General features: G+C 41.0%; 1 long non-coding RNA gene across 1 annotated transcript; it reads right to left on the bottom strand.

Moving 5' to 3' along the window:
- Positions 1–1,285: 1,285 nt before the first annotated feature.
- LOC123383502 lies at positions 1,286–20,470 on the bottom strand. Its single transcript, XR_006593311.1, has 2 exons — positions 20,205–20,470; positions 1,286–1,471 (listed from the first exon to the last, which is right to left on the bottom strand). It is a non-coding gene; the product is annotated as an uncharacterized LOC123383502 (long non-coding RNA).
- Between the last annotated feature and the right edge of the window lie 2,138 nt (positions 20,471–22,608).

Below are 22,608 nucleotides of genomic sequence, written 5' to 3'. Positions count from 1 at the left end.
GTCCGCACAGAGCCCGACGTGGGGCTGGAACTCACCAACTGCAAGTTGATGACCTGAGTCAAAGTCGGAGGCTCAACCGACTGAGCTATCCGGGCACCCCATGGAATCAGGTCTTTCTCATTCCACAGAATGACAATGGTTAGGCCTGGGGCCTTGGGACCCAAGTCCCCAGAGAATTAACATTCCCTTAGGATCCCCCCAATCTTCTCAAGAATGTATTTCAGTAAGAGGCTAATGAAAGACAGCAAACCTGTTCAAAAAACCTAGCGAGGGTCCTTCAAATACACAAGCACTAAGAAGGCAGATCTGAAATGTTGCCATCTAAAAAGCATTATGCTACGGTACTGTGTAGGTTTTGAAGTCTAAAAACATTAGGCAAGGAGCGCTGGGTGGTCCAGTCAGTTAAGCATCCGACTCTTGATTTCGGCTCAGGTCATGATCTCGCGGTTCGTGAGTTCCAGCCCCGCATCCGGCTCTACACTGACTACGCAGAGCCTGCTTGGGATTCTCTCTCTCCTTCTCTCTCTGCCCCTCGCTTGCTCTCTCTCTCTCAAATAAATAAACATTAAAAAAATTTTTTTTTAATTAGGCTGAATCCAGTTGTGCAACTTACATAGTTGCATGATCTTGCCTAAGTTAGTTTTTCATTATGGCCTCAGTTTTGTCATCTGCAAAATAGGCCAAAATATCACCAGCCCCCTCGGGCCGTTGTGAGGATTAAGTAAAGTGTGTGAAGAGTTAGGCATATTTTTGAAGGCACTTGATTTTCGAAGGCATAGGCTCAAATGTTAGAGCAACAATGAACAATTGTTAACCATCTCTTTGGATTTTCTACAATCAGCAATCTTTTTGGATCCCTTTAATCACAGATTTCTAGATGCTGTCCTGCATTCTGCCTTCAACTTTAGTTCCTAATTCTGATGGCACGTGTCTCTGACCCTACCTGGGGTTCCGGGACTCTTACATATTGCCTCCCTTCCAAATGGATTCGAAGTGGCTTAAATGGAACTATAACATGCCTTTGTCTTTTCCCCGGCGCCCGGCATCTGACGACCCATGCTTCTGAGAGGCAGTCTTGTACGGTGATGAAGAGGTGGGCTAGGTTGCCTGTGATCTAATGTCAACTTTCCCCAAACTTCCTAGCTATGTGACAGTTACCGCTCTCACGGTGTCGTGGGGGTTAAGTGGGCCAACGTACGTCAAATATCTGGCACGTAACAAGCACGAGATAAAGGCTAGCTATTATTATTTTTGCATCTGCTTAACAATTCATGACCCAGACTCACTACCAAACGGCTGCACAGTCTTCTGTTGGCAACACTGAGGCGTCAGGTCAGGTGCAGTACATGAAACATACATGAAATCTAGCATGGCGATAGTCCCAAACCGCAAGCACCAGATTCCTCAGAGGGCACAGAATTACTGCAGGCACTCCGTAAAACGGTATGTGCAACCATCTTTTCTCAAAGAGCTGCAAGTAAAGAGGAAAAAAAAAAGATAATGGAGGTATAGATTTCAAATTATTTAAATGTTAAAAAGGGGGTCCTGATATATATACAATTCTTGTGTTCCCTCAGCTTGTGAAAACAAATAATGCTGAACGATTATAGCTCTAAATAACATCTCGATTTCTGCATCACCATCCCGTGTTCCTCAAAACTACAGCTCATGAAATAATGGGAAATACGATCACAGTTGATTATATTAAACATAACTGCAGCGTACTTCTATTTTTCTTTTTAAAGGAGATTGTTAATATCGCCTCTTTTCTGAAATGTTTACATCTGTCATTAATCACATCCAAGCTTCCAAGACAACAGAGGACCAAATAAAACCGGAAGTTACAGGGGCGCCTGAGTGGCTCAGCTGGTTAAGCGTCGGACCTCAGCTCAGGTCACGGTCTCACGGTTCGTAAGTTTGAGCCCCACGTTGGGATCTGCGCTGACCGCTCACAGCCCGGAGCCTGCTTCGGATTCTGTGTCTCCTTCTCTCTCTGCCCCCTCTCCTGCTCACGTTCCGTCTCGCTCACTCCCTCTCTCCAAATTAAACATTAAAAAACAAAATCTTTAAACCTGGTTGTTACAAACGTTCTAAGTTATCGGAAATACGAATCTTAGTAAATTAAGACTACAGTTAAACACACTGAAAAATCAATGAGATAAATCTTAATTCTAATTGAAATCATTTCAATAAACGCTTTAAAATACTTTTTTTTTTTAGGGTTTGGGGAGAAAAAGTAACTCTTGAAAGCTTAGATTTAGTATGCCCTTTCGGCATCTGCAAAGCATAAAATTTCTGTAAAGGATGATGTCATGTCAGCGAGTGAGCCTTATGGAGAGTGGAAGGCTTTGTTAACTTTTGGCTGCCAGGTGCCCTTCTGTTCAGGGAGTCAACGTTTCTACTCATAGTAGGTTAAGTCATTAACTGTTAAGATCCTCACACCCATCCAACAAAGAAAAGTGACATTAGTCAGCGTCCATTTAATTGAAACGCGGGCATTATCATTCTTTCATTTCTGAGTGGAAACACATGGGGCAGGATTCCATTTTAACAATTCCAACTGTGGCATTGGGACCCTCGGCACATTTTGGGACTTCGGGATGGATCTTAACTTCTCTGAGCCTCCATTTTCTGCTTAGTTTACTTAAAGTCAGTGATGGTCTTCTTAGAGTGAGAGAGGGTCCACCCCGAGGTCAGCTGTGTCTTTTTCAGAGGGTTTACAAAATTTTAAGTGGGAGCACATACATAAAGGAGTCAAGCACGCGGTAGGTGTGCAGATGTGTTAGCTGAATCTGAATTTACAGGGAAAATGAGGAATGAGCTACGGAAATGAGGCTGACATGAACCAGTCACTTATAATAGGCAAATATTGCAAATATATCCGGTTAAACTGTACTAAAAAGATACAGTGTGTAAAGAGGTTAGAGTGGGAGAGAGCCAAAGCATAAGAGACTCTTAAAAACTGAGAACAAACTGAGGGTTGACGGGGGGGGGGGGGGGGGGGGTGATGGGCGTTGAGGAGGGCATCTTTCGGGATGAGCACTGGGTGTTGTATGGAAACCAATTTGACAATAAATTTCATATATTGAAAAAAAAAGATACAGTGTGAACTAACAGAAATATAAAGAACTGTTAGAGATTTCCATTTGCAGCAACATGACCAACTTGATATCTTAAAAACTTCTGCATACAAAAGCTTGAGACACGCCTGATAAAATGCAACAAACATTCTTGTTAGATACGTGGCTGATTTCACAAGTATAAAAAAATCTTGTGGTTTAAAACAGACGAGAGAGAGAGAGAGAGAGAGAGAGAGAGAGAGAGATCCGAAAACCATAATGGTAAGCTGACCAGGGTTCATGGGTGCCCTGGAAATATCTGAAGATTTCTGTAACTAAAATGCTTGAGTTTTAATTTCTGTGAAAGAACAGGAGACAAAGCTCTGGCCCCAATAAAATAGAAATTGGAAATGAAACTCCAGCATTAAGCTGGGTTCCTTTTTTTAAAAAAAATTATTTTAATGTTTATTTTTGAGAGAGACAGAGACAGAGCACGAGCAGGAGACGGGCAGAGAGAGAGGGAGACACAGAATCCGAAGCAGGCTCCAGGCTCCGAGATGTCAGCACAGAGCCCGACATGGGGCTCGAACTCACAAGCCATGACATTGTGACCTGAGCTGAAGTTGTGTGCACAACCGACTGAGCCCCCTGGGCGCAAGCTGGGATCCTTTAAGGGCTATTTCTATGATAAAAGAACAGTTTAGAAAACAATCCACCTGCTGGCAAAGGGACACCATAAAAACATGAGTCCATCTTAACTTGGGTTCTGATTCAAGAAAAACAAAAAACCAAGAAACTCTCCCCCCACCCCGAGAATTGAGAATTTCAGAGCTAAGAAACCACAAACCGGGAAATTGACACCACGTGGTCCGAGGTGTGTGGCAGTAGAGACTGATGGGTAAAAGGAAACACACATCATTAACATGGCACACTTCACTCACCCCACAGAGCATGCCCACCATAAAGATGCAACAAGCAATAAAACATAAACAAAATTTAGGGGCGCCTGAGTGTCTCAGTCGCTTGAGCGCCCGACTTCGGCTCAGGTCATGATCTCACAGCTTGTAAGTTCGAGCCCCGCGTCGGGCTCTGTGCTGACAGCTCGGAGCCCGGAGCCTGCTTCGGATTCTGGGTCTCCCTCTCTCTCTGCCCCTCCCCCACTCATGCTCTCTGCCTCTGTCTCTCTCTCTGTCAAGAATAAAGAAACATTGGGGCGCCTGGGTGGCTCAGTCGGTTGAGCGTCCGACTTCAGCTCAGGTCACGATCTCACAGTCTGTGAGTTCGAGCCCCGCGTCGGGCTCTGGGCTGACAGCTCAGAGCCTGGAGCCTGCTGCGGATTCTGTGCCTCCCTCTCTCTCTGCCCCTCCCCCACTTATACACTCTCTCTTTCTCTCTCTCTGTCAAATAAATAAATAAACATGAAAAAATTACAAAATAATTTACACATAATTGAAGTGTAGAAAAAGCAAAGAAATGAGTGTGTTGGCGGGGGGGAGGGCATAATACAGAGAGATGATGGTTGAGAATTTTCCAGAATGGACAAAAGACATGGATCTTTGGATTAAGAAAGATAAAAATTTCCAAGCAAGATAAATATAAGGCATCCACATATAAACACAGTTAGTGAAACTGCAGAACCACAAAGACAGAGATTTGTAAAGTATACAAAGAGAAAAAAGTAGATTATCTTCAGTGGAACAAAAGTAGAATTCTCAGTTGCCCTAGCGGGAGGCAGATAAAAGCTGGACAGTAACTCCACAGGGATGGGGAAAAATAACTATCGATACAGAAATTATCATTCAGAAGTGAAGTAAAAAAGGCACATTTTCAGAAAATCAAAATGGGGAGAATTTGTCATCAATGGATTCCAACTAAAGGAGCTTTTCAAAGGTGTATTACAGAAAGAAGGAAACCGAACCTAGAGGCAAAAGCCAAGATGGAAGAGAATGGAAAACAAAGAAAGAGGTAAATAGGTAGATTCAACATAAGAAATAGCGACTAGGGGCTCCTGGGTGGCTCAGTCAGTTAAGCGACTGGCTCTTGATCCTGGCTCAGGTCATGTTCTCACTGTTTGTAAGATCGAGCCCCACGTCGGGCTCTGTGTTGACAAGGAGAAGCCTGCTTAGGATTCTCTCTCTCCCTCCCTCTCTACCCCTTCCCTGCTCGTGTGCTCTTTCTCTCAAAATAAATAAACTTAGGGGCGCCTGGTGGTGCAGTCGGTTAAGCGTCCGACTTCAGCCAGGTCGCGATCTCGCGGTCCGTGAGTTCAAGCCCCGCGTCGGGCTCTGGGCTGACGGCTCGGAGCCTGGAGCCTGCTTCCGACTCTGTGTCTCCCTCTCTCTCTGCCCCTCCCCCGTTCATGGTCTGTCTCTCTCTGTCCCAAAAATAAATAAACGTTGAAAAAAAAAACTTAAAAAAATATATATTGAAAAAAGAATTGGTGATTAAACATTTAAAATAATAATGATAAATTTGGAAAGAGAGCTAAGGTAAGATGATTGAAGTAAAATTCTGTGCAAAAATAAAATGTAAGAAGGGAGAGGTAATCAAATTTAAAGAGGCCTGAAGTCCTCAAAATTTTCAGGACGATGTTAAAGATATGGATTAACTTTAGAATTTGTATTGTCTTTTTTTTGTTGTTGTTTGTGCATTAAAAGATTGACTTCAAAGATAAAAAAAATTAAAAAAAAGAATTTGTATAGTTAAGAATGTACATTAAGACTTTAAGAATAACCAAAAGAAGATTAGAAATAGGATATATAATTTCAAAATTAGAAAGAAATCATGGACAACTAAAACAATGACCTCAATGAATAAAAAAAAAAAGCAGAACAGAAAAAAGCAAAAACAGAAAAATCAGGGTAAATAGCACAAAAAAATTATAGAAATATATGCAAATACAACAGCAATCACTATAAATGTAAACTGGCCGAACTTTACAGTTAAAAGAGTTTGTAAATTAGATGACAATATGCAATCTCGCTATATGCTTTTGACAAGAGGCATAAATAAAATATGAGGGCAGAAAAGTTAAAAGGATAGAAAAAGTTACATTAAGCAAATAACTTCAAAAACAAATATAGGTGTATTAGACAAATTAAGCTAAAAAAAAAAACAAACACTATTATGAAGAGAGTCAAGTGATTAAAGATACATTGAACCAGTTGGTGGGAGAGGGGGGAAAACATACACTGTACCAGGAAGATATCCCAATTCCAAACTTGTGTGTATCTAATGACATAGCCTCAAAATATGTGAAACAGAATGGACCAAATAAGATAGAAAAAAAATCCATCACCACAGTGGGAGATTTTACTCCATCTCTCTTTGTATGTAGAAGGTTAAGGAGACCAAAAATTAATAAAACAGATTCAAACAGCTCATCAATCTACAACACATTTCTAAATAATTTAGAGTTCCAAAAAAATCTTAAAATGGGAATTAGAAAATAACTATAAAGGAATGAAAATTAAAATACCATATTACATATAGAAACATGTGAGATACAGTTAAAGAGGTATTTAGATATAAACTTAGCTCAGTTTAGATGTGAAGAAATGTTGAATATTTGTGAACAAAGCATCCAGTTTAAGAAACTAGGAAAACCAAATAAAATTGAAGGGAAAAAATAACCTGCCTTCTCTGTTCCCCTCTCTCTCTGCCCCTACACTGTTCTTGCTCACTCTCTCAAAAATAAATATTTTTTTTTAAAAAAGGTCGAACAAAAGAGAAGCAATAAATAAACAATATTAGGAAACAGGCATACACTGATGAATTTTGTAATCTCCCAAGACAATTCTTTGGAAAACTTTATGTCAATACGTTTAAATATTTAAATAAAGTAAACAATTTCCTGTATCAAAACTGATTCAAGAAGAAACGGAAAACTCCAATAGACCCACAATCACTGAAAACATCAAATCACTAATTAAAAATCTTTCTGCATAAAAGGCACCAGACTCAAACACTTCTAAAGAGGATTGCTAACGAGTTGGTTTTCTTGCATGATGACCAGGTTGGTTTTGTCTTAAAAAGTTAAGGGGCGCCTGGGTGGCTCAGTCAGTTAAGCGTCCGACTTCGGCTCAGGTCACGATCTCACGGTTCGTGGGTTCAAGCCCCGCGTCGTGCTCTATGCTGACAGCTCAGAGCCTGGAGCCTGTTTCAGATTCTGTGTCTCCCTCTCTCTGACCCTCCCCTGTTCATGTTCTGTCTCTGTCTCAAAAATAAACGTTAAAAAAAAATTAAAAAAAAAAGTTAATTAATTTATAGATTCATGGATTGAATCTATTCAATCATGGATTGAATCTAGTTGACATATAACACCATACTAGTTTCAAGTGTACAAAACAATGATTTGATGTTGTATACGTTGTGGCATAATCACTACCATAGAACTACTTACCATCCATCGCCATACAAAGTCACAAAAAATATCTCTTTTTTGTGATGAGGAACAGAAACATTTTCTTATATACAGATAGAATATCAACCAAAATGTCACAATTAATGTCACAATTAATGGTAAAAGTTTACAAGCATACCTTCTAATATCAGGAAAAAGAGAGAGATACCCACTGTCACTACTTTTATTCAGTGTAATACTAGAGTCATCAGCCATCACAGTAAGGCAAGAAAAGTAAATGAAAGATGTAAGGATTGGAAAGGACGGGACAGTCAACGATTTCTTCTTCTTTTTTTTAAACTTACGCTTTATTTTTTTATTTTTGAGAGATAGAGAGCGCGAATGGGGGAAAGGGTCTGAGGGAGAGAGAGAGAGAGAGAGAGAGAGAGAGAGAGAGAGAGAGAGAATCTCAAGCAGTAATCATGCTCAGTGTGGGGACTGAGCCCCACATCAGGCTCCATGAACCTGGGATCATGACCTGAGCCAAAATCAAGAGTCGGGTGCTCAACCAACTGAGCCACCCAGGGGCCCCTAGTCATCAATTTCTTCTGATAGAATTACTAAGAGCTCTGAAAGACTGTATTTTGTATTTTATTTACATTTTGCAGATGAGAAAGAGGAAACTTAAAAAGTACAACATCACATAGCTAGTATGTAGTGCCCCTTGAGTATTTCCTCTCTTGGTCAACGACACCACCATCTATCCGGTCATATAAGCTAAAAATCTAGAAGTCACCCTTTTCAATAATCTCTCCCTTACCTTATCACGTCCAGTGCGTCATCAAATTTCTCTACATCTCTCCTAGCATGACTTTCACACGGACTTCTTACACTGTTGTTCTGCTTATTCAACAACAGCTAAGTAGCACTTGCCATGAGATATGCACTCTCCTAAATGCTTTGCAAATCTGAACTCATTCATTCCTCATAGCAATGCTCTGAAGTAGGGATTGTCATTATCCCCATCTTACATATTAGGAAACTGAGACACAGAGAGGTTTAACAGCTTGCTCAATTATACACAACTCGTAAGTAACAGAGCTGGCCTGTGAGCTCAGGCAGTCTAAACTCCAGAGTCTATATTCTGCCTATTTCGAATATTTTTCTATTATGCAGCCAGGGTAACCTTTCAAAATCGTAAATCTGATTACGTAATTCCGCTACCAAGAAATTATTTGGTGGCTTGGTAAACTAAAAAATTCTTTAGTGAACTAAAAAATAAAAAATAAAATATCCTTATTATGACCAACAAAGCCTTGCACATTCCGGTCCCTACCTATCTCTGCAGTATCGTGTCCCATCTCATCACTCTCTATTCCAGGCACAATAGTTTAACGATTGCACTGCCCCCAATCCCACGCCAGGACCTTCACACGTGCTATTTCTTTTGTCTTCTCTGATTAATTTCCACCCGATTAATTTCAATTCATGGTTCATATCAGTGCTTCAAGAAAGTTATCCCCAACCCTTTATTATAGGCTTTCTACTCACTGTGGGTCTCTCCTTCATAGAACTTAGCACAACGGCAATTTTACATTTTATTTGTGTGCTTATTTATATTCATAGACCATAAGGGAGGACAGAGACCATGGCTTTTTATCCTTGTGACTGTATCACCAAGGCTTAGCATCGACACTTAGGTCTTTATGATACCAAAAGGCCTGCTACATGGTGTGCTATGATGTAAAGTAGATTTTAGAAAGTACGTCACGGTGCCTGGGTGGCTCAGTCGGTTGAGTGTCGGACTTTGGTTCGGGTCATGATCTCGGAGTTCGTGAGTTTGAGCCCCGCATCGGGCTTGCTGCTGTCAGCACAGAGCCCGCTTCAGATCCCCTGCCCCCCTCCCTCTCTGCCCCTCCCCTGTTCATGCTCTCTCATTCAAAAAATTTTTTTTAAATATATATATTGTCCCGGGTTTAAACTCATCAAATATTTATTGAGCATCTACTGTGTGACAAGTACCATGCTGGGCTATAATGGCAGCAAGAGCATATATGTGTGCACATGAATGTGTATGTGTATGCATGTGTATACATCACGTAGAAAAGACTATTATTAATGGTGATCCCTGGGGGCTGAGATTATGAATATTTCTTATCATGTTAGCTGTGCTTTATGTCGTTTTTCTAGTAAATACGCACTCTCTTCGCAATAGAGAAAACAAATACTTTTTTTTTTTTTTTAATTTTTTTTTCAACGTTTATTTTATTTTTGGGACAGAGAGAGACAGAGCATGAACAGGTGAGGGGCAGAGAGAGAGGGAGACACAAAATCGGAAACAGGCTCCAGGCTCTGAGCCATCAGCCCAGAGCCGGACGCGGGGCTCGAACTCACGGACCGCGAGATTGTGACCTGGCTGAAGTCGGACGCTTAACCGACTGCGCCACCCAGGTGCCCCAACAAATACTTTTTTTTTAAGCTATGGTCTGTTTTAATTTTTTTAAATCACTTTACGTTTATTTTTTTTAATTTTTTTTTTTAACGTTTATTTTTGAGACAGAGAGAGACCGAGCAGGAACAGGGGAGGGGCAGAGAGAGAGGGAGACACAGAATCGGAAACAGGCTCCAGGCTCTGAGCTGTCAGCACAGAGCCCGAGGCAGGGCTCGAACTCAGGGACCGTGAGATCATGACCTGAGCCGAAGTCGGATGCTTAACCGACCGAGCCACCCAGGCGCCCCTAAATCACTTTACATTTAAATAATAACAATATTGTTCTTCACAAATCTTTCCTCTCAGGTCCTTATTTTGTACAGTTCCCTTTCCTTTTTTTTAATTTAAATTTTATTTTTTCAAGTTCTTTTTAAAATTTATTTAATTTGAGAAAGAGAGAGAGAGGGGAGAGAGCATGAGCAGGGGAGAGGCAGAGAGAGGGAGAGAGAGAATCCCAAGCAGGCTCCATGCTGTCAGCACAGAGCCTGACGTGGGCCTCAAACTCACGAAATGTGACATCCTGGCCTGAGCCAAAACCAAGAGTACGGCACTTGACTGACTGAGCCACCCAGGCACCCTTGATTTTTATTTTTTTAATTTATTTAAGTCCAAGTTAGTTAAGATATAGTACAATAATGGTTTGAGTACAGTGTAGTGATTCATCACTTACCTATAACACCCAGAGCTCATCCCAACAAGTGCCCTCCTTAATGCCCGTCACCCATTTGGCCCATCCCCCCCCCAACACCCCACCAGCAACCCTCAGTTTGTTCTCTGTATTTAAGAGTCTCTTCTGGTTGGCCTCCCTCTCTGTTTTGATCTTAGTTTCCCTTCCCTTCCCCTAAGCTCATCTGGAGAAAACAATTATTCTTAAAAGAAATATATAACCTGACAAAATTTGATTTACTCTGTAGAGCTAGAAACTGACTTATGCAGATTTCACAGTCCCCTTACTCAATGATATTTCCTTCTGCTGCTTCCTGGATCAAGGATTCTAGACAGCATGTGACTCTTTTGTTTTTTAAGTTTTTAATGTTTATTTATTTTTGAGGGCGAGAGAACGTGCAAGGAGGGGAGGGGCAGAGGGAGAGGGAGACACAGAATCCGAAGCAGGCTCCAGGCTCCAAGCTGTCAGCACAGAGCCCGACGCGGGGCTCGAACCCACGAACGGCGAGATCATGACCTGAGCTGAAGTCCGACGCTTAACCGACTGAGCCACCCAGGTGCCCCAAAGGCGTCATGTGACTCTTGAAGAAAGGATTGTCAAAGGAGTGGTTGAAAACTATTTCCAGCATAGGGTGCAGTTTACGTAGTATGAGGAATCTCCATGTACCCTTCACCTTGCTTCCATCTTGCATAACCATGGCACATTTATCAAAACTAAAAAATTAACATTGGCACAATACTATTAATTAAACTACAGACTTCATTCAAATTTCACCACTTTTTCCACTAATGTCCTTTTTCTGTCCCAGGATCCAGGCCATAGATCCCACATTGCACTGAGTCATTAGATCTCTTTAGCCCCCAACAATCTGAGAGTCACTTGTTTTTGTTTTTGTTTTCATAACTGTAACATTATGAAGAGTACGGGTCAGGTATTTAGCTCATCAGGCAACCCCTCGATTTAGGTTTATCTGATGTTTTCTCATGATTAGATTGAGTTTATGAATTTTCGACAAGAATAATGTGGAGGTATTGTACCCTTCTCAGTGCATCGTATCGGGAGCTACATAATATTAACTTTGATCACTCGGTTAAGATGTGTCTGGCAGATATCTCCACTATAAATTTATGATGTTTTTCTTTGTAATCAATATTTATCTTGGAGATGATAGTCTGAGGCTATATGAATATTCTGTTTCTCCTTAAACTTTTGCCAACTAATTTTAGCATTCACCAGTAGATTTTTCCTATAGCAATTATTACTATTGCTATAGGAATAATTGCTAATTCTAATTCTAATTGTATATTGCTAATTCTAATGGTGATTATTTCCCTCTTTCCTTGTACTTTGTACATTTATCACTTGGAATTCTTCTATAAGGGAGATTTGTCTTTTCTCCCTTATTTATTTAAATATTTTAAAAAAAATTTTTCCGTTTGAAATAATTTTAGACTCACAGAAAGTTACAAAAATCGTACAATGAGTTTTCATATAACCTTTTCCCAAAGATAAATTCTTACATAAGCATAGTGAGCATTACCAAAACCAGGAAACCAATGTTGGTACAAAATATACGGTTAACTAAACTATGAAATTTATTGGATTTTACTAGTTTTTTTTGTGCTCTGTCCCATGTGTGTATATGTGTGTGTGTGTGTGTGTGTGTGTGTGTGTGTGTGTGTGTGTTTAGTTCTACAAAATTTTATCACTTGTATAGACTTGTATAACCACCACCAAAATCAGGATCAGACCTACCATTTATTTATATCATGGTGGATGCATGGGTATTATTTGATTCATTTGGGTATAATGCTATTGTCATTTATTTTTTTTGCTTAAATTGTCCAACTTTGGCCAATGGAAACTCTTTTGGGTGGACTACTGTGTCCTTTTAAACAAACCAACCACCTTTTTTTTTTTTTTTTTTTTAAAGCACCTTCTAAATTTCTGGCACCAGAATCATCTTGTATTTTTCCTAACCTAGCTCTGGAATCAACCATTTCTCCAAGGATTCCTAGTTCCTTTTACTGGAGAATGGTATTTAGAAACCATGGCCTGTGTGCTCTGTATATTCATGGCTACTGGAGTATCTCTCTGGGCACTCTCAGTGGCTATAGCTCGATATTATATGTGTGTGTGTGTGTGTGTGTGTGTGTGTGTGTGTATACATATATATATATATATATATATGCAAACTACATATAAACCTATATATATTAGCTGTATATAAACTATATAGTTTATATTTATAGTTGATATATAATATAGTTTACATATATAGTTTATATAGTTAATATATATGGGTTATATATATTTAATATATATACGGGTTATATATATTTAATATATGGCATATATTAAAATGAATATATATGTAATATATATATATATTTATATTTATTTATATATATGTATGTCCAATTTGGCACCACAGGGTTCATTCCAGTGTTCCTCTTCTGCTTATTTGTAACTTCTTTAACCAACGGTGAGAAATCTGGATTTCATTATCGAAAATATATTTCCTTATTTGTTTAACCCTATATACACATAAAGTTGTTTCAGAATTGCTGACCCATAGACCTATAAGAAACAAAACTGACCAACTTTTAAAACATAAATGTCTCCAGGAGGTATAGAAACACTTGTTTACGCTAAAGTCTTAGTAACTACCTAGAAGACATCTTGAGAGAAATAGCAGCAGTAGAAACTTAAATGATGGGGTGTGGGTTGAAGAAAACAGGGCTGGAAAGGAATGAAGGACAAGGAACAAAAAGCCACCCACCAAATGCTGTCTCCTTCCTGCTTTGGCTAAGGTATAAATTTGATCCTGTGGCTCTCAGGGTCTGGTAATTCCTGAACTCCCCGTCTCTGTGATACTCGTTCAAATCACAGACTGCTGGTGACAAATGCCTGACTTTTGGAAAAAAACATATAGCCTGGAACACAGTAGTAGACGTTAAGCTATATAGATCTGCCCCCAGTACTCCACCTGCTTTCGGCAACTCTGATTTGCATCCAGCAGAGACGCTTTGGCATTTGCTAAAGTATTTGTGTATAGCCATCCAGTGGCAGTGCGATAACAAAGAGGAAGGATGAAAAGCAATAAAAAAAAAAAATACTGTCAAATAACAAACCAGCCAAAGACACATCCTCTAATTGTTATTCCAGACAGTTACCAGTTTTCTGGCGAGATTATGGCAGCAATAAATATTGAGGACAGGCTTCCCTGAATCTAACCTCCCCACACCTTCACCAACTTAGACTTTCCTTTACACAATTCAAGACGGTTAGCAACGGAAACTTCTACAAACCCCAGACCAATAGTTGTGTCCTAGTCTCATGATCATATTCCATACCTGCCCCCCTCTTCTTATATATACTTTTGGGAAGACCTAAAACATTGTAAGAATGTGTTTTCGTTGTTGATTTATAAGGTAGTGTTGGAAATACATACGTTTCCGAACCATAACTTAGGTTCGATTCTTGGATCCAAGAGCTACTCTTAGCTCCCTGAAGTCCATTAAGCTTCAATTACTTTATGTATATAGTATTTATCTGATATTGTGCCAGGGTCTATCTAGATGCTCATCAATCCCATTTCTTTTTAAAAAAAAATTTTTTTAATGTTTATTTTATTTTTAAATTTTTACGTTTATTTATTTTTGAGAGAGAGACAGAGTATGAGTTGCAGACAGGCAGAGAGAGAGGGAGACACAGAATCTGAAACAGGCTCCAGGCTCCGAGCTGTCAGCACAGAGCCCGGCCCGGGGCTCGAACTCACTAACCGCGAGATCATGACCTGAGCCGAAGTCAGACGCTTAATCGACTGAGCCACCCGGGCGCCCCTCACCAATGCCATTTCTTTGCGTGACTATACAGAAAGACTATTTCCCAGGCTCCTTTGGAATTGTGCTGTGGCACTTGACTGGATGCTGGGAATACAATACGGACAGAAGTGATATATATACCACAGCCAGGCCTGGCCATGAGACATCCCATGTGATCCCTCATGCTCTCTCTTTTGGTTTGTTGGCTAGTGGAATGCAGAGGAGCCAGTACAGAATTCTGAGGAAGGCTTAAATAATGGGGAATTCCTATACAGATAGAGCTTATGTCCCTGAGTCACTGTTTGGAGAACTCTATGGAAAGCCACCCACCAGTATCTGAATAGATTGAGACATGAATGGAAAAAAAAAAAAATTAGCTCATGCCAGGAAGACTATGGGATTATTTATTATAGTAGCTCATATTACTTACCCTGATTAATACATACTTGCTTCTATTATTCAATAAGATATTATTGGTGGGGAACCTGGGTGGCCCAGTTGGTCGGGCGTCCAACTCTTGATTTCGACTCAGGTCATGATCTCACAGTTCATGAGTTCAAGCCCCGCATCGGGCTTTGTGCTGACAGTGTGAAGCCTGCTTGGGATTCTCTCTCCCTCTACCCCCCTCCCCCTGCCCCCCCATCTCTCAAAATAAATAAATAAACTTAAAAATGTATACATTAAAAAAATAAGATGTTACTGGTAAAGCACATAGCATTGTGCTCGGCACATAGTAGGGGCTTAACATTGTTGAGGTGTTATAAATATAATCTGACCCAAAATATAGACTTGCAGAGAAATGAAAAGGAGTTCAAAGTTTGTTTGTTGAGCAAGGACAATGAAACTACATTTCCTAGTTCTTTCCCCTGCATCTTATTTCTCATGATTCTGCATGGAAATATGTGAAGCTCCTTATTTTTGAGAGAGAGAGAGAGAGAGAGTGCATGAGCAGCAGAGAGAGAGGGAGACCAAGGATCCGAAGCAAGCTCCGGGCTGACAGCAGAGAGCCCAATGCGGGGCTTGAACGCACAAACTGCGAGATCGTGACCTGAGCTAAAGTCAGACACTTAATCGACTGAGCTGCCCAGGTGCTCTCAAGCTTCGTATTTCTAAATTATTTTGTTTTACCTCTGTGTATGTAGATTTCCAGTTTCAGGGTTTGAACTGTCATCTTTCCTATTTTATATTTATTCGGTTCCCTAAAATGAGGCGAGTACTTTGAAGGGAGAAGCTTGTTTTTTGCCTGAACCTCATGCCTTCCAGCTAACTCTAGGTCACATCAGGTACTTTTCCCTCTGCCTCTTACGCATTATCAATCACAGCGTTATCTAACTCGGGTTTCATCTCCCAGCCTTGGGGTAGAAATTTCTTTTCTAATTGCCCTAGATTATTATCATACAGTGAAACACTGACTACGGTGGGTACGTCATTCTAACATTTCAGATTGGTTTGACCGCAAAAGGCCTTGAAGTGTCTCTCGGCCACCAGGCAGAAGTCTTTCAGTTTCAAATCATTTGTGTACTGTCTTTGTTTATTGAATGTTTCTGAAGCCATCCCTCGCATCTTTCAGCTCCTATAGAGATAGTTCCCTCCTCCCTTTAAGGCAGACAGAAGAGAAAACAAGCCACCAAGCCTATACTACCTTAATTTTTTTTTAACATTTATTTATTTTTGAGAGACAGAGAGAGGCAGAACATGAGCAGGGGAGGGAGAGAGAGAGAGAGGGAGGCACAGAATCCGCAGCAGGCTCCAGGCTCTGAGCTGTCAGCACAGAGCCCAACACGGGGTTCAAACTCACGAACCGCGAGACCATGACTGAGCTGAAGTCGGACGCTCGACCGACTGAGCCACCCAGGCGCTCCGATATACCACTTCATTTAAAAATTTTTAAAGTTTCTTTTGAGAGAGAGAGAGAGAGAGGCAGAAAGAAAGGGAGAGAGGGAGAATCCCAAGCAGGCTCCTTGCTGTCAGCGCAAAGCCTGATGCAGGGCTTGAACTCGCAAACCGTGAGTTCCTGACCTGAGCAGAAATCAGGAGTCAGACACTTAACTGACGGAGCCACCCAGGCGCCCCCTACTTTACGACTGAAAAGTTTTTTTCAGCTTTTTTTCCCCCCCACAGAACATTGGAAGCTTCTGTTACTTGCGTTTTTAGGCGGAATGAATGACTGCCTCCGCTTAAAATTTTTCTGCAGAGGCAGTTCTCTTATCAGTGCTAACGCATTGGCTCAGAAACTTTAATAGTTGACAAACTGCCCCATTGAGAACGTTTTGAAAGTCTACATCTGCTCAGGTTTTCATCCACGAGAAAGGGAAGATCTTTCACCACTGAGTACATATTAAAGCAACAGAAGGAGGCAAAATACAGATGCTTTCAGATTACAGGCCATGAGTTCTGATTATTCAAGGCACACTTAATACTGATTTATCCCACTTATAAAAGAGGCACATGGAAACTTGCGCTGAATACCTTAGAACAGTGGTTCTCAAAGCGTGGTCCCTGGACCAGCCGTATCAGCTACACCCGGAAATTTGTAGAAATGTAAATTCTTAGGCTTCGCGATACAATGTCCAAATCAAATCCCCTGTGAGTGGGGCCTAGCAAGCTGTCACTTAGCAAAGCCTCCGAGTGATAATGAGGTAGGCTAACGTTTGAAAATTATTGCCTTAGAAAGTACCACAAAGCTAACGTCATGTATCCCAAAGTGACGATGATGAAGACGGTAATAAAAACAATAATATCTAGGGGCACGGTGGCTCAGTCAGTTAAGCGTCCGACTTCGGCTCAGGTCATGATCTCGCGGTTTGTGAGATCGAGCCCCGTGTCGGGCTCTGGGCTGACAGCTCGGAGCCCGGAGCCTGCTTCGGATTCTGTGTCTCCCTCTCCCTCTGCCCCTTCCCCGCTCATGCGATGACTCTCTCTGTCTTTCAATAATAAATAAATGTTAGAAAACATTTAAGAAAACAAATCAATAAAACAATAATATCTAACACTTACTAAGCAGTTGCTATGGGCTAGGCGGAGTACTTCAAATGGATTAGATCTTTTATTTTTACTTATTTTTATTTTTATTGTAGAGAGAGAGGGAGGGCGGGGGGAGAGGGGCAGAGCAAGAATGTTAAGTAGGTTCTGTGTTCAGCGTGGAGCCCGATGCAGGGCTTGATCCCACGACCCTGGGATCACGACCGGAGCCGAAATCAAGAGTCAGACGCTCAACCGACCGAGCCACCTGCGCAAGGGTTGGTGGAGTGTTCCTGTCAAACGTTGACTATTCCGGAAATAAATGCAGAGACTTTTGAAATGCACATCATGACGTCTGGTCTGATAGCTGTTGTACTTAACGCTGGGCATGGCTTCATAATATGTTTTGACTTAATTATATAAGGTTGAAAAACAGTATTTCGGGACAGGTTAATTTTGCACACCCTGGTGCGACGGAACCACGTGAAAGTATCTCAGAGATAAAGTTTCCGCTCATCCTGTGAGAGTTTCCAAGCATTCGCCATTCTGGAAGAGAGAAGTTGTGAGCCAAACTGTTCTCTCTTTTAATGGCTTTAGATTCTTGTGGCTTGAGTGAGAGCTGGCCTTTCAGAGAGCCAGGGGCCCGATGAATCCCTGAAATACTCCAGGACAAAATAAAAGGTACGTCTATTTCTTTTCTTTTCTTTTTTTTTTTTTTTTCCTGCCTTAATCCCATCAGTACGCTAAATGTCTATGCTGATGTAGACATCAACTTACAACACTGGGTTTGCCATCATAATTATACTGCGAAGGAGTCCTTCTCTCAGGGAAGGTCATACAGGCTACAGAGCAAACGAGAAAGGGCAGGCACCGCTCCTAAGAGGCTCCATTCATAAAGCAGGAGGAAGCATGAATGAAGCATTATTCTTTGGGGGGAAGTTCTGAAAAGGTTGACCTCAGTGGAATGAGTGCAAATTTGCATAATGCTTCATTTCCTTCCAGCAACTCAAGGCTTGGTAACCATTACGGGAGGCCAGACAACATCACTAGGAAGATTAATGGGACTGGGGTATCATTACTTCCAAATAGAGAGGAGTCATGCCAAGGTCACTACAAGGTTGATGTTTGCTCATTGGAATGAGTGATTTGTCTCTCAGGCTGATGGGGTAAAAGGAAACCAATTGCACTTCTCTAGATAGTACGCTGTCCAGTAAGGCTGTTTTGTGTTAAACAACGTAAGTGGACAAGGCACGGTACGGATGAGATTTATACAAACTTGCTGGCTTATACTATTTGGCAAGGACCGTGGTATGAAAACCCTTTAGCCAACGAAGAGTATTTTTCTTTCTTGTAGCCACAGAAAAGAGAAAGAAAGAAAGAAAGAAAGAAAGAAGAAAGAAAGAAAGAAAGAAAGAAAGAAAGAAAGAAAGAAGAAAGAAAGAAGGAAGAAAGAGAAAGAAAGAAAGAAAGAAAGAAAGAAAGAAAGAAAGAAAGAAAGATCGAATTTTCCTGTCAGAGTCCTGGCTCCTAGGCTCTGTGTGAGTTAGCATATGGATAAATTGGTTGGTTTAGCTCCTTAATGCAGCAAAATAGCCCCAGGGGCTTAGGTGGAAGTGAATGGAGAACTTAACCCAAATAGTGACAACGAAATACCAATGAGCAATTCGTTTCTAATAAGGCTCGACCCCACAAAGACGTAAATGGCTTTCCACAGAGAGAACATATCCTGATTATTCCCTCCTCCTGCTGGCTTAGAACCCAAATGACAGCCAATGGTGTGTGCTCCCGACCAAATTTGTAGACAATGAAGTTCAAGATTTGCCGCAGATAGGAGAAAAAACAAGAGGGTAAAAACACAAAACGTTGTGGTTTTTGTTTGTTTGTTTTTTTAATGGAGAGAGACAACACGTTGGCTAACTATAGTAACTTCTCTCAATATGAGGGAGCAGAAAAGGACCCACCTCTCCCGTTCTCTAGAAGCAATCCTAAAACAGTTCACATGACTTCAAGTTTCTCCGGTCAGATGCTCAAGTCTAGGCTGATGACAGGAGACTGCTGATGTAAATGGCCTGGACACAAGTCACTGCAATATGCAGGGTCACCAGATGGACAAGTGCAAACATTGAGCTCATGTGAATGCAATTCTACTCAAAGGAGTCTGGTCTCTGAATGGTGACTGAGGCAATAATTTATAAATTTGAATTAACCTTAGGACCAGCTCTGGGCACCATTATAGTTCAGACTGCAGTCGGGGTACTTTTTCAAAAAGAAATCTTCTTATAGGGACACCTGGGTGGCTCAGTCGGCATCCGACTCTTGATTTTGGCTGAGGTCATGATCTCCCCGTTCCTGAGTCTGAGCCCTGCATTGGGCTCTGCGCTGACAGGGAGGAGCCGGCTTGGGATTCTTTCTCTCTCTCCCTCTCTCTCTCTGCCCCTCCCCTGCTCATGTGCATGTGCGTGCGCGCGCTCTCTCTCTCTCTCTCAAAATAAATAAACATTTAAAAATGGGAAATCTTCTTATAAATATTTTGAGATTTTCCACCCCTAATTTTGGGACAATAGAACTGCTTTGATAATTGGGTCAGGCAGAGTATATGACTCTGAAGATTTTCAAGTCTGGGATCTAGAGATTTTTATGATCTAACCTCACTATAATTTTAAAATACAAGGAGCCAGAAACCAAAAGTCATTCCTAAACGTTTTGTTTACCATTAGGGTTTGGAGTTCGCTTGATATCGATCACTTGCAATTGCAAAGATGAACTCTGTTTAAGGTCCTCACATTTCAAAAAGAAAGGCCAAGTATGATAGAAAGAGAAATAATATGGAAGACTGAGATTGTTTTATGGTACTTACGTAGAGTCTTAGAAGCAAAATTATTTTGAACAGATGATCAGAACTCTGAGGGCAGGATTTGTATAGCATCGATCTCTCAATACCTAGAGAGAAACTGGAAAATAGAAGAAACTCAATAAATGATTCTGTATGAATGAATGAATAGGTACCTACAACATTGTAAGCATGTAGGGCAAACTCTGATCTTATTGCCAGAATGTTGTTTTAGCCAAACCCATTGATGCGAATGTAAAATAATTTTCATGTTTATTTGATATCTGGGTAAGACGATCAACAACAACAAAACAACAACAAAGTACCCATAATCAGAGTAACAGCTGAAACACAGGAATATTTCAAGGTGTAATTAGGTTCATGTGGCCAAGTATGTAAAAGAAATTGACAAGGTGTTCCTGTAATCCAGGAAACAATAATAAAGAGTAGGGGCATCTGGGTGGCTCGGTTTGATAAGCGTCTGACTTTAGCTCAGGTCATCATCTCGCCGTTTGTGGGTTCGAGCCCCACATTGGACTCTCTGCTGTCAGCACAGAGCCTGCTTTGGATCTTCTGTCTCTCTCTCTCTTCCCCTTCCCCACTTGGGCTCTCTCTCTCTCAAAAACAAAAGAACATTAAAAAAAAACCCAAAACACAAGCAACAATCACTTACAAAGAGAATACTAATAAATAATAAAACGGATAAAAAATAGACGAGATGGAGGTTCAAGGACATAAGACTAAAAAAAAGAATTATCCAATTATTTTAATTTTTCTCTCTGGTGTTTGTAATAGCTAATCTATCAGGAGCTTAAGAGGGAAACATTTCTTTCACCTCCATTTCTCTTCTCTAACTACTCAGTGTGCCGTGTTGCCTCTGTGAGTTTTCCTGAATGCCTGCTCTCATCCCTTTGCATCGACATTTCCATTTTCTCCAACCAAGGCCTAGGAAAAGACTTTGGCTAAGACAGCACAGGCCCCCCCCCCCAGTTTTTATTCTGGCAGAGTATAAAATCCTTGGCCTGCTTTTTTTCAGAATAGTGGCAAAGACAAGATGTTTACTAATCTCTCCGTTCTGTACTCTATTAAAAAGCTCATACACGGCTCAGGCTCTTCTGCTGTGCCCAGAAATTTGAATCTTCTATGAAGTATCACCTTGCCTAGCATCGTTTTTGTTTCTGTCCTATAGATTAGGGGCAACAACATTTACTGCCCGGGATTCACTGACTTCATGCTTTTGACACATGTCCAGAGGTGACGGTTAAATTCAATAGAAAAGCTAGAACTTCAAAGTCACGCTGAAACCTGTAGCTATGCCCTTATCACCCTCGGTGAGAATGGACAGAGGTTAGCACGTTCTAAATAAACGCTCCGAAGTAATAACCACAGACAAGAAAATTAAACACTTCAAGGGAAAGAAGCAATTTGGTTACTATACTTCCAGCTCTCGAGTGTGGCCATGATAAATGATCTGATAAAAACCCTCTATCATCACCTGAATGTTGAATACTAATTAAAGAAAAGATTGGGCATCCTCTCCATGCTCACCATTTATGGCCTTTCCACTTTGGTAACTTCTCCTGTTTGATTGTCCAATCTGTAACTCACTCTTCGCTGTCTAAGGAACTCCAGAGACAATGAACTTTCCACAAAGAATGACGTCAACAGAAACTTTAAGGCAGCCACAAGACAAACAGGATTGAAAGTAAAGAGAGAAAAGGGCATATTGATTTTTGGCCTCCCGTACCCTTGCGTCTCATCCTATTATCCAGAAGAAAACACCAAAGGTTTAGTTATAAGTAGCAGTGATAACATATTCCTCCCCTTCTCCAAACCATCTCGTCAGGGCTCCTCGTTAGCAGTTACTTGATTTTTCTGAAGGTGGGTCTGTCATGTGTTCCCTCGACTCCCCCAAGTACCCTCCGTTAAGCCGTGCCTTTGTGTGGCAAAGTCTACTACATGTGCAAAGGCAGCCAGGTAGTAAATGCAAGAAATGAGGAGAAAGGGATTTGGAAAAACTTGCAGAACTCCCCTGAAATCTAGTTCATATTCCTGTGACCCATTTCAGAACTCTGTACCCTTAGTCTCAGCTTCCTCTCCACACGATGGCTTTGGAATGTCCTTGCTAGGTTCTCCACATCTTCTCTAGAAGTTTCTTTCCCTCCCTTCCCTTGACATTGCTTCTTAGGGTATGCATTCCATAAATAGAATGCTGTCCATAAACGGCTTCTAATGTGTAGTCATACCTCACACAAAGCGAAGAACGAAAGAAGATGTATCAACAAATACTCTTAAATGTGGATCTCCAGCCAATTTCTCCCTCCTGAGTTCCAACCCCAATCATCCGACAGGACGTCTCCACTTTGAATGTCTCTCATAAGCAGTGAGATAAACCCACCCTATCCCAAACGGAAACTCTTCACCTTCTCCT

This window comes from Felis catus, chromosome X (genome assembly GCF_018350175.1).
Source record: "Felis catus isolate Fca126 chromosome X, F.catus_Fca126_mat1.0, whole genome shotgun sequence".
Taxonomy (NCBI): domain Eukaryota; kingdom Metazoa; phylum Chordata; class Mammalia; order Carnivora; family Felidae; genus Felis; species Felis catus.
The sequence above is the reverse complement of the archived record's forward strand: the minus strand, read 5'-3'. Positions and strand labels throughout refer to the sequence as shown.